At 44.7% G+C, this 10,011-nt stretch overlaps 1 pseudogene; it reads left to right on the top strand.

Moving 5' to 3' along the window:
* The first annotated feature begins 8,835 nt into the window (after positions 1–8,835).
* Positions 8,836–9,807, top strand: LOC103558233 (olfactory receptor 5P58-like; annotated as a pseudogene).
* The last annotated feature ends 204 nt before the right edge of the window (positions 9,808–10,011 follow it).

Below are 10,011 nucleotides of genomic sequence, written 5' to 3'. Positions count from 1 at the left end.
CGGCAGTGGTGGGTAATTTTAGGAAATATTTTCTATTTAGAAAGACCAGGTCTCCAGCCCCAGATTTCACTGTATATAATTTTTGGCCAAGCACCTTCCCTCTCTAGGCCTCTTTTCCCACTCCCAAACATTTTAAACTAGATGTTCCACAAGAATCCTTTCAACTCCAGCTTTCTGGGTTTCTTTCACTTGGCCCTATTAACATATAGCCACCTTTGATCAAAAAGAGATGTGAAGACAATAAAGGACATCCATTTGGCTGCTTATGTAGCCTTTATGTAGGTTTCACTGTCAGGATATTCTTCAAAAGCATATCATCCAAGACCATGGACATATAATACTCAGAATAAAACCATCACAATACCATATACAAGCAAGTACTGAAGGCTCACAGCAGATTCTTGTCTTTCCCATTTACTAGCAAGTAAGAGGAAAGCACAGGGGCTGGCCCAGTGGTGCAGCAGTGGAGTTCGCACTTTCCACTTTGGCAGCCCGGGGTTTGCTGGTTCAGATCCCAGGTGCAGACCTCTGCACCACTTGTCAAGCCATGCTATGGCAGGCATCCCACATATAAAGTAGAGGAAGATGGACACAGACGTTAGCTCAGGGCCAGTCTTCCTCAGCAAAAAGAGGAAGATTGGCAGCAGATGTTAACTCAGGGCTAATCTTCCTAAAAAAGAAAGAAAGCATAGATTTTTGGTTCTGCATCTCTCTAGGTCCTGGAGGATCCTGCCAGCTGATTTAACTGGTATATAAGAATATCAATATTTCAGTTCTGACTGAGCTTTTCCTGAAAGATTTGCTGGTCAGTGTACCTGAGGAGAGAGAAAGAGACTGCTGCTGAATAACAGCGGGTTTATTGACTGCTGTGCTCGCTTACTAACAACTTAGTTTGGCAGAATTTTTAAGTTTGGAAGAATTTGGTTCCAGACTTTCTTTCATTGCAACACATCACCTGTGAATCAGGTTTGCAAGAAGAGGATCATATAGAACCTGCCACTAGCAACAAGAACCTTCTCATATTAAAAAGCAAAATTGAATGGCCTTGGGCCAATTAGCTAGAGGCAGGCTCAGTAAGTGAAGAAGCAGCAGGAGCCGCCCCTCAGAGGAGACAGGAAGGAACCCTATCTGAGAGGCATGGACGATCTGATTTATAATAGATGAGATAGTGCTGGGGCCATATCCAAGAAAAGATGTTTGCCCTTAAAGAATGTATCGGCAGCTAAGGCTGTTATATTAACAAACACCACGCAAATCTCATTGTTTTACAAGAGCAAAAAGTTTATTTCTCACTCATGTTCACATCCCATCGTGAGTCAGTGGTGAGTCTGCTCCTTTTCAGTCCAAGACTCAGGCTGATATAAGAGAAAGCCCTGTATCTTGGACATGAGGTGACACAGCAGGGGGGAATGAGGGGAGGTAGGGGACCATGGGATGGCTTCTAAGTTTTCTATGCTCAGAAGGGCACAAACCACTTCCATTCGTACTCTCAGGGCCAAACCCAGTCGTGTGGCCAAGCTTAATTTAAATGAGAAAAGAGAATAGATAAGAATTCTTATCTGAGAGTCCATGGAGGAGCATTGACTCTTAGGCATCATAATAAAATCTACCCCAAAGAGGCTGAAGGGGGCTACTGCATGTTCATAAGTAGAGAATTGACACAATGAAGGGGGCAGTTGTGAGAAGGACGTGTCAGACAACTTGTGCAGGTTGGAACGCAGTGGGGAAGGTCAGAGGACACAGCCTTGTTTCGCTTCCGTCAGTGAGATTCCTCAGGTCTCTCCCAAGTGAATAAACCCCCTCTCACCTGCAGGAAACCTGGGCAATCCAGTCTCTCATCTGCTGAGGCCCTCCCCCTGATCAGTAGTCTAGGGACTGCATTTCTTTTACACAAACAAGTCATCTGCCTCACAAGGCCCTTTACTTTGCACAGTGATTTCCCCCAAGACTATGGGACTCCGGGGTGTCAGGCTCCCCAAGGAAAGAGCCAATTTCTTCCTTCCTGGCCTGGGGAAAGCAGTCTCTCTACACTCTGTTCTCGCTGGACTTGGTCCTCAGTCCCATGCCTTGGGATGTCTGTTAGAGAGTTATTTATAACAGTGAAAATTTAGAAAAACCTCATTGTCAACCAATGGGGACCAATTAAGTAGATAAAGGCACACACACACACAACAAAATAATATGCAGCCATTAAATACAATGATGTAGGCTGCTATTTATTGATTGATGTGGGAAAATGTCCATGACATCTTGCTGAGTAAGAAAGTAAATGACAGCTTGTATAGTATGCTTCTCTTTATGGAAAATTACAGAACGCTCACCAACTCCCATTTTCCGTGGTGGTAGGATTTCAGATGACATTTTACTTTCTTAGAGGTTCTTTTCTGTGTTGCTTAAATATTTTACAACTAGGATGTGTTATTTTTTCAAAGACAATAAAGCTATTTTGAAGGGGGGAAAGAATTACATTTTTTTGAAGCAGAGAGATGTGTTTTCAATATTGTTAAGTGAATAAAGCAGTTATGGTATAATCCCACTAGTGTGTGTGTGTGTGTGTGTGTGTGTGTATATGTATATATATAAGAATACCATCGAGCATCTTTCTCAGGAACATTCTGAGGATTAAAGGAAATAACAATTGAGGAAGCCATGTCTAGACCCTTAAAGACCACACATTTGCTGATAACATTAGCACTTTCAGCCACTTCTTAGGAGACCTGAGGAGTATGTTGACATGTACTCTTGAGTGCATCTTGGCCTTGAGAGCCTTTTAAGTCTCAATAACCTGAAAAGAAGAACCACAAGGGACGAACACTGTAAATAAAGAGGGTCTGTCCTGGCATTTGATGGAGACTCCCTGCTCCTCAGGGGACCCCAGACAACCCTCACCAAGGTCTCTCCAGCATCCCTTAAAGACAACCTCGGGTTCCAGGTCCGCTCCTGGGAAAATTAGTCACAAATTCCCACTGGCACGTTTCTGAACTCTAGGAGCCAGGATGAAAAGAGCCAGGTGAATCTTAACACAGGAGCCTTCCCAGCAATAAGGAATCTCAAAGTTTTGTTAGACTATCTGAGAAGGTCTCCTTTTTTTTTTTTTTTTTTTTTTTAAAGATTGGCACCTGAGCTAACATCTGTGGCCAATCTTTTTCTTCTTCTCCCCAAAGCCCCCCAGTACACAGTTGTATATTCTAGCTGTGGGTCCTTCTAGTTGTGGCATGTGGGATGCCGCCTCAGCATGGCCTGATGAGCAGTGCCATGTTGGCGCCCAGGATCCGAACCAGTGAAACCCTAGGCCACTGAAGCGGAGCGCGTGAACTTAACCACTTGGCAACAGGGCTGCTCCGCAGAAGTTCTCTTGAGAAAGCTGCTGGGAGGCAATCAAGGTAAAGGAGAGAGAAACACACAGGAGGTCTCCAAGAACAACGCTCATGGATGGATGGTCTCTGCTCAACCACAGGTAAGTGGGTTAAGGTGTGGAATCCTCTTACCAGTAAAGGCTTAGACTCCTTTATCTTCCCTTTGTCAGGGAAGTGGGAGAATCCCCCTCCCCCTTTTCCTTAAGGTTCTTATGGCTGGTCAAATAATTAAAAAGGCAGGTTAGCAGGAGAAAATCGAACAAAGCTTAATAGCATGTACACATGGGAGAAACTCAGGAGAAACTGAGTAACTCAGCCAACTGGCCGAGGCTGCCTGTTTAAGTATCTTCAGCTAGAGACAAGGAGGACATTTTGGATAGTGATTTGGGCCTTCAAAGGGCAGGAAGGCAACTCACACGGAAATAGGAAAGCCAACGTTTGGTAAGTAGAACTTTGATAAGAGTGGATTTAGCAAGTATCCTCCCAGTCTACTGGATACCCAGAGTTATCTGCGGTGATGGCCTGTCCTGGGAACAGGCCTTTACTTTAAATTTCTTTTAGGCAGTTAGGGGAAAATGTGGACTGTTCTTCCTGAGTCTGAGTCTTTATTGTCTTCAGCTCAAAATAATCTGCATACCAGAGTGGCGCATCTTGGGGCAGCCTGTCCTGAACCCCATCAGCTTCCTCATAAACCATGCTCAAACTTTTCACATCTGATCATCAGCCCCAGCACCTAGGTGAATGGGAAAAAAATCAGAGCTCTGAAGCAGTGTCCAGTAGATTTGAAGTTAATTTCCTTAGGGTTCTACCCTGGGGCCTCTTGTCCAGCCAGCTTTATTTTGTATGCCAGAGACCTTGGAGTTCACCCTGATAACTGCTCTCCTCTTCACACTGGCATCTTCAGTCCATCGCCAAACCCTGACATTTACAGTCAGACATCTCTAAATCCATTTACCTCTATCTGTCTCCACTACCCCGTCTCATAAATCCCTTCTGGATGACTTCAATATCCTCCCAACAAATCTCCCCCATCCATTGACCCTCCTCCAATCATTTCTCCACAACTGCATTCAGAGTGATCTTATCAAAAAGCAAATATGACTACTTCATCCTCCTGGCAAAAATTCTTTAATGGCATCCTACAGAAAACAAATTGCTTAACATGGTGTAGAGTACTGGATAATCATGTAGGCTCTAGATCCTGACCACCTGAATTCACCACCAGCTCTACCACTTACTGAGTCTTTGGGCAAGTTCCTTAACTTCTTTGTGCCTCAGTTTCCTCTTATGTAAAATGGTCTCAGTAGCACATCTCATAAGGTTGTTGAGAGGATCAAATGCAATTAAAGGTGTTTTGAACTATGCCTGACACACAGCAAGCACTCAGTAAATGTTACGAACACTGCCTGCCTGCCTCTCTCAATTTACACCACTCTCTCTCTTTGTCGTCTACCCACACTGGCCTTTACTCAGCTCCTCTTCCTCACTAGGCTTTCTCAGACCTCAGGGCCTTTGTATAGGCTGTTCCACTCTTCTCTTCTATTGAAATCTCTTCTTAGGGAAAATCTTCCTTGACCTCCCTGAGTCAAAGATTTAGGCTCATAGCATTGAGTATCTCCAATTCAGAGCTATTTTTCCCATTGCAGCTTTTCAATAATTTGTATGATCATTTCATTAATGCTTGTCTACCCCTCTAAACTCTAAATTCCACAAGAATGAGCACCATATCTGTTTTCTCCTTACCGTTGTATCCTCACTTCCTACACTGCCTGGCACACAGTAGATGCACAATAAACATATTCTGAATGGCTGAATACATCCAATGATTCTCAAACTTCCATCTTCTACACGGAACTCTCTCCTAAGCTTCAAAACAACATACCCATCTGTCTCCCGGACCTGTGTATTTTGCTCTCCCAAGCTCACTCTACTGAAAATGGAACTCACCACATCTTTCCTCAAACCTGTTACCTGTTAGAGAGAATGACACCACTATTCACCCTGTTACCCAAACCAGGCACCTGGATGTCATCCCTGACCCTCCTCCAGCCTACACATCCAATTAATGAGAAAGTACAGAAAAATCCATCTCCTAAATATTTCCCTAATCTTTCCAGTTCTTAAACTCTCTGAGGGCAAAGATCTTGTCTACCTCAGTCACTATTGTGTCTCCAGTATTAATAATGGGACTTCACTATTCGTGAGTCGATAAAATAACAGTACCCTAGCCAAAACTGCTATGGTCAATTGCCTAATGTAGTTCCCGCCTCCTCTCTAACTTCTCTTGACTACAACTTAGTCTGACCCTGTCACCATCCGCCTTAAAATTCTTCAACAGCTCGCCACTTATAGGACTCTGCTGTCAAGGCCATCCTCCAGAAGGTGGGCAGCGTGCCTTCTGGTTAACAATGATGAGTAGTGGTTAATAAAGGTTAATTTCTTAAAAGCCACAAAGAAATAGTGCCTGGGCTACCCTGGTGGTCTGAAAACTCTAGTTTTTTTAACCATTCATTAAAACTCTTTCTACAAAAATGGCAATTATTTATGAAAACAGCTGAGACTACAAATTACTGATCACTGTACTTTACACCCAAATATCAAGAAATAAAACTTATTGCCTAAAATGGCAAATTCCCTTCCTGTGCCCAGGAAAGAGCAGAGCTGTCAGAGAGAGCAGGAACCCATCTGTGGCTTTGTAAGATATCCATGGGAATAGGAGATGTTCCGAAATTCTCAGGGAATCTCCCATCTTGAGATGGCCTCCCCCTTCATAAGCCTCCCCTCTTCCGAACTTCATAAGCCTCCTCTCTTCTGTCATGTCAGGACACTTCAACACTCTGCCCAAATGCATTCTCATTGCCATGGCAGCCCCTTACCAACGTCTCAGCAGGGGCAATGGAGGAAGCTCTCCTCTTGTTCTCTCAACCAGGAATCACTAGTGGGAATCTAGGATCTTCCAAGCTTCCATCACACCCAGTGTTATTACCAAATCCCCCTTAACTCAACCATATCAGTTTGCTAGAGACCTGGAGCTCATCTTGTGGAATTATTGATGAGACAGACCAAGCAAACTTCCCCTACTAGGTTCATTCTTGTTTTCTCTCTGCTGAGGTCTTTAAGAACCAAAATGAAGAGCATCCCTCTTCTCCATGCAAATTCTGAACGAATTAAGAAAGAAGAGGTAGAAGCAAAGCAGATAGAACGCAAAATACCACCTGCATCACTGATAAAACTGGGTACGGCAGAGCATTGTTTACGGTTGTAGGTAAATCATCTTCTTAAATTGAACCCAAGAAATAGAAGATTTAATGACCTAGTTTTAAGATCTAGATTAGGGAGGAGCACAGCAGAGCCTGTGCTTCCAACAGGCAAGGAAGAGGGCGGAGCGTAACTACACACATGCAATGCTTTATCCCAAACTCACTGATCACAGAAGCCATCCCTCCTCCAGGAGAAGAGGGGACAGGAGTGTTACTCAATGGATGTCCCTTCATAGGGAAGGAAACATCACAAGTAGAGAAGAAGCGTCCCCACTGGTACTCTCCATAGGTAAAATCTGCGTGTATTATTCACATTTTAAGAGACCCAGAGTTGTCAATAGACGCTGACAGCGCAAAGCCATATTACTGGCTTTGATTAGAGACCACCTATTTCTAGCACCCTGGCATGCCCTAAGAGGCCCTGAATTATTCCTCCTTTGTTCCAAACATCATTCAGATGAAACAGAATTCCAAACATTTAACAACCACTATGCCATGGGCACCAACCAATCAGAACAGGCACCCAAACAATCAGAACCAACACTCAACCAACCAAAACAGACATCCAACCTATCAGAGCAGACCCTGGCCAGTATCCCACAAAAGAGCTTCCACTCAGAATAGCAGCCTTGGTTGTTTGAAAACCTAGATAGATGGATCCCAAGAGGAAAACTGGGGGGAGCATGACAACAGTGAAGAGAATTTGTAGAAACATGACAGCCCCCTCTAGGGAGCTTAAGGTGGTAGGTGTGTGTACTCTCTGCCCTGTGCTCCTTGATTAGAGATCTCACCTCCAATTCTGCCTTAAAAACTGTGCCCTGCTTATTCTGGACCGCAATGCCACAAACCTGGCATGTCCTACTGCTCTTAGTTGTTTCTAGCTAAAACACAAGACCTTTGCTCCTTGGCCATGGTTTTGTTGAGCTGGAGTTTTCATATTTACTGTAGCTGCCTGTTCTCCCTGACAAAATTTTTTGTAGTTATTAGTGAATAACTAGTAACTAATGTAGTTACTAGTGAACCCAGACTTTGTTTTAATTTATTTTTTAAATTTTCTCTCCCTGAATTATTAGCTCTGTCAATAGAGAGAGATCAGGAAAGCCCAATCTCCTGACAAATCAGGAGGCCTCCATGAAAGCACAGCAGCCTCAACAGCCAGGAGTAACCCCAGCTGGGTGGATTAGTGTCCTCAGGCTGCTGTAACAAAGTTCAACAAACTGGGTGGCTTTAAATAAGAGAAACTTATTCCCTCATGGTTATGGAGGCTAGAAGCCCCAAATCAAGGTATTGGCAGGGCCACGCTCTCTATAAGTCCTCTTGGGGAAGATCCTTCCTTGCTTCTTCTAGATCTGGAAGCCCCAGACGTTCCTTGGTTTGTGGCAGCATGACTCCCATCTCTGCCTCTGTCTTCACATGGCTGCCTTCCCTCTGAGTCTATATCTTCATATGGCATCTCCTCCCTGTGTCTTCATCCTCTCTTCTTATAGGGACTCCAGTCATATTGGATGAAGGGCCCACCCTAGTAGAGTATGACTGCCTCTTAACTTGATTACTTCTGCAAAGATGGTTTCTGAATAAGGTCTCATGCACAGCTGTCAGAGGTTAGGACTTCAATACATCTTTTGGGGAGATACAGTTCGACTCACAACACTGGGAGAAATGACTGCTGTACTGAGTCACCTTAGATTCTGATGACATTAGGCCTGATTCCCTGTGTCCCTGGCCTCAGGCACCAGCACTGTTGGATCCTTTGTGCCAAATTGATCTTTTCATTTATTTGCTCTCCGAGCCAACACACCAGGCCTCCAACACCCACTAATGATGCCAGTTCCCCACAACACAGGAAATTTGGAGACAGAAAATGATTATAGCTATAAAATAAGCATATGATAATTAGAATGGACTGAGTTCTAATCCCACTTTCCTTATGTACTAACTCTCTTACTTTGGGCAAGTTGATAATCTCTCTCAATACAAAGAGGGACGATATTTAAATGGCAAGATATGTATGAAGTTTCAATAGCTGTTTAAGAAATGAGTTAACCCACGACTCACAGTAGGTATTCAACAAATGCCAGTGTCCCCTCCCCAGTCCCCCCAGCACTGCCCATTCTGGGGCTATTAAAAGGGCTTCAGGCACTGAGCCTGGGTCTGCCTCGAGGACACAAGCATGTCTTACTTGGTCTCTTTGCAGTGACGTGTGCAGCTTGGTGGAGAACTGCACCCAAGTCACCCGGTTCCTCCTGCTGGGACTCACAGAGCCGGAAGGGCCCAAGGGCACCTTCTTTGTCCTCTTCCTGTTCATCTATGCAGTCACCCTCATGGGAAACCTGGGCACGATCATCCTGATCCACACAGACCCACAGCTCCACACGCCCATGTACTTCTTCCTGAGCGTCCTTGCCTCCGTAGACTCCTCTTTCTCCACGACAAACACCCCCCAGTTGCTAGAGAGCTTCCTCACCTCAGGCCAGTCCATCTCCTTCACAGGCTGTGTGGTCCAGATGGCCCTCATGACTCTCCATGGTACTGCTGAGTCTCTACTCCTGGCCGTAATGGCCTACGACCGATTCACTGCCATCTGCCACCCTCTCCTCTACCACACCATTATGTGTCAACGTCTGTATGTCTAGCTGATAGTGGCCACCTATATAGCTTCTGTTGCCAATTCAGCTTTGCTAACTGAGTACATCTTTAAGATGCCCTACTGTGGCCCCAATGTCATTAATCACTATTTCTGTGACGTCCCTCCTGTGCTCCAACTTGCCTGTGTGGACACTTCTGCGGTTGAGGCCATCATCTTCTCATCTTCTGCCCTGATTATCCTCTTTACCATCACCATTATCCTGATGTCCTATGCCTACATCTTGGTGACTATCTGCAGGATACGTTCCAGGGAGGCTCAGAGCAAAGCGCTCTCCACCTGTGCCTCCCACCTCACCATCATCTGCCTCTTCTATGGCACCATCACCTTCATGTATGCTCAGCCAAGCTCCCGCACTTCCATGGAGCAGAACAAGGTCGTGTCTGTCTTCTACACTGTGGTCGTCCCCATGCTGAACCCTCTGATTTACAGCCTAAGGAATAAAGATGTGAAGGCTGCTTTAAAGAGGAGATACCTTGGCAAGCTGTCTTCCCAACCAAGCGTGGAGCACTCTATCCGAAGCCATAGCATGGTAGCCACAACATAAAACATGGATGATATTAGCACTTGAATAGAGCAAAATATGTGCCAGCACTATTTTAAATGCTTTACACTATCAACTCATTTAAGCTTCACAACAACCATATGAAATGGGTACTATTATTATCCCTCAGGAATATGAGGCACAGAGAGGCTGTATAACTGGCCCAAGGTCACATAGCTAATAAGAGATAGAGCCCGAATTTGAATC

This window comes from Equus przewalskii, chromosome 11 (genome assembly GCF_037783145.1).
Source record: "Equus przewalskii isolate Varuska chromosome 11, EquPr2, whole genome shotgun sequence".
NCBI lineage: Eukaryota > Metazoa > Chordata > Mammalia > Perissodactyla > Equidae > Equus > Equus przewalskii.
The sequence above is the reverse complement of the archived record's forward strand: the minus strand, read 5'-3'. Positions and strand labels throughout refer to the sequence as shown.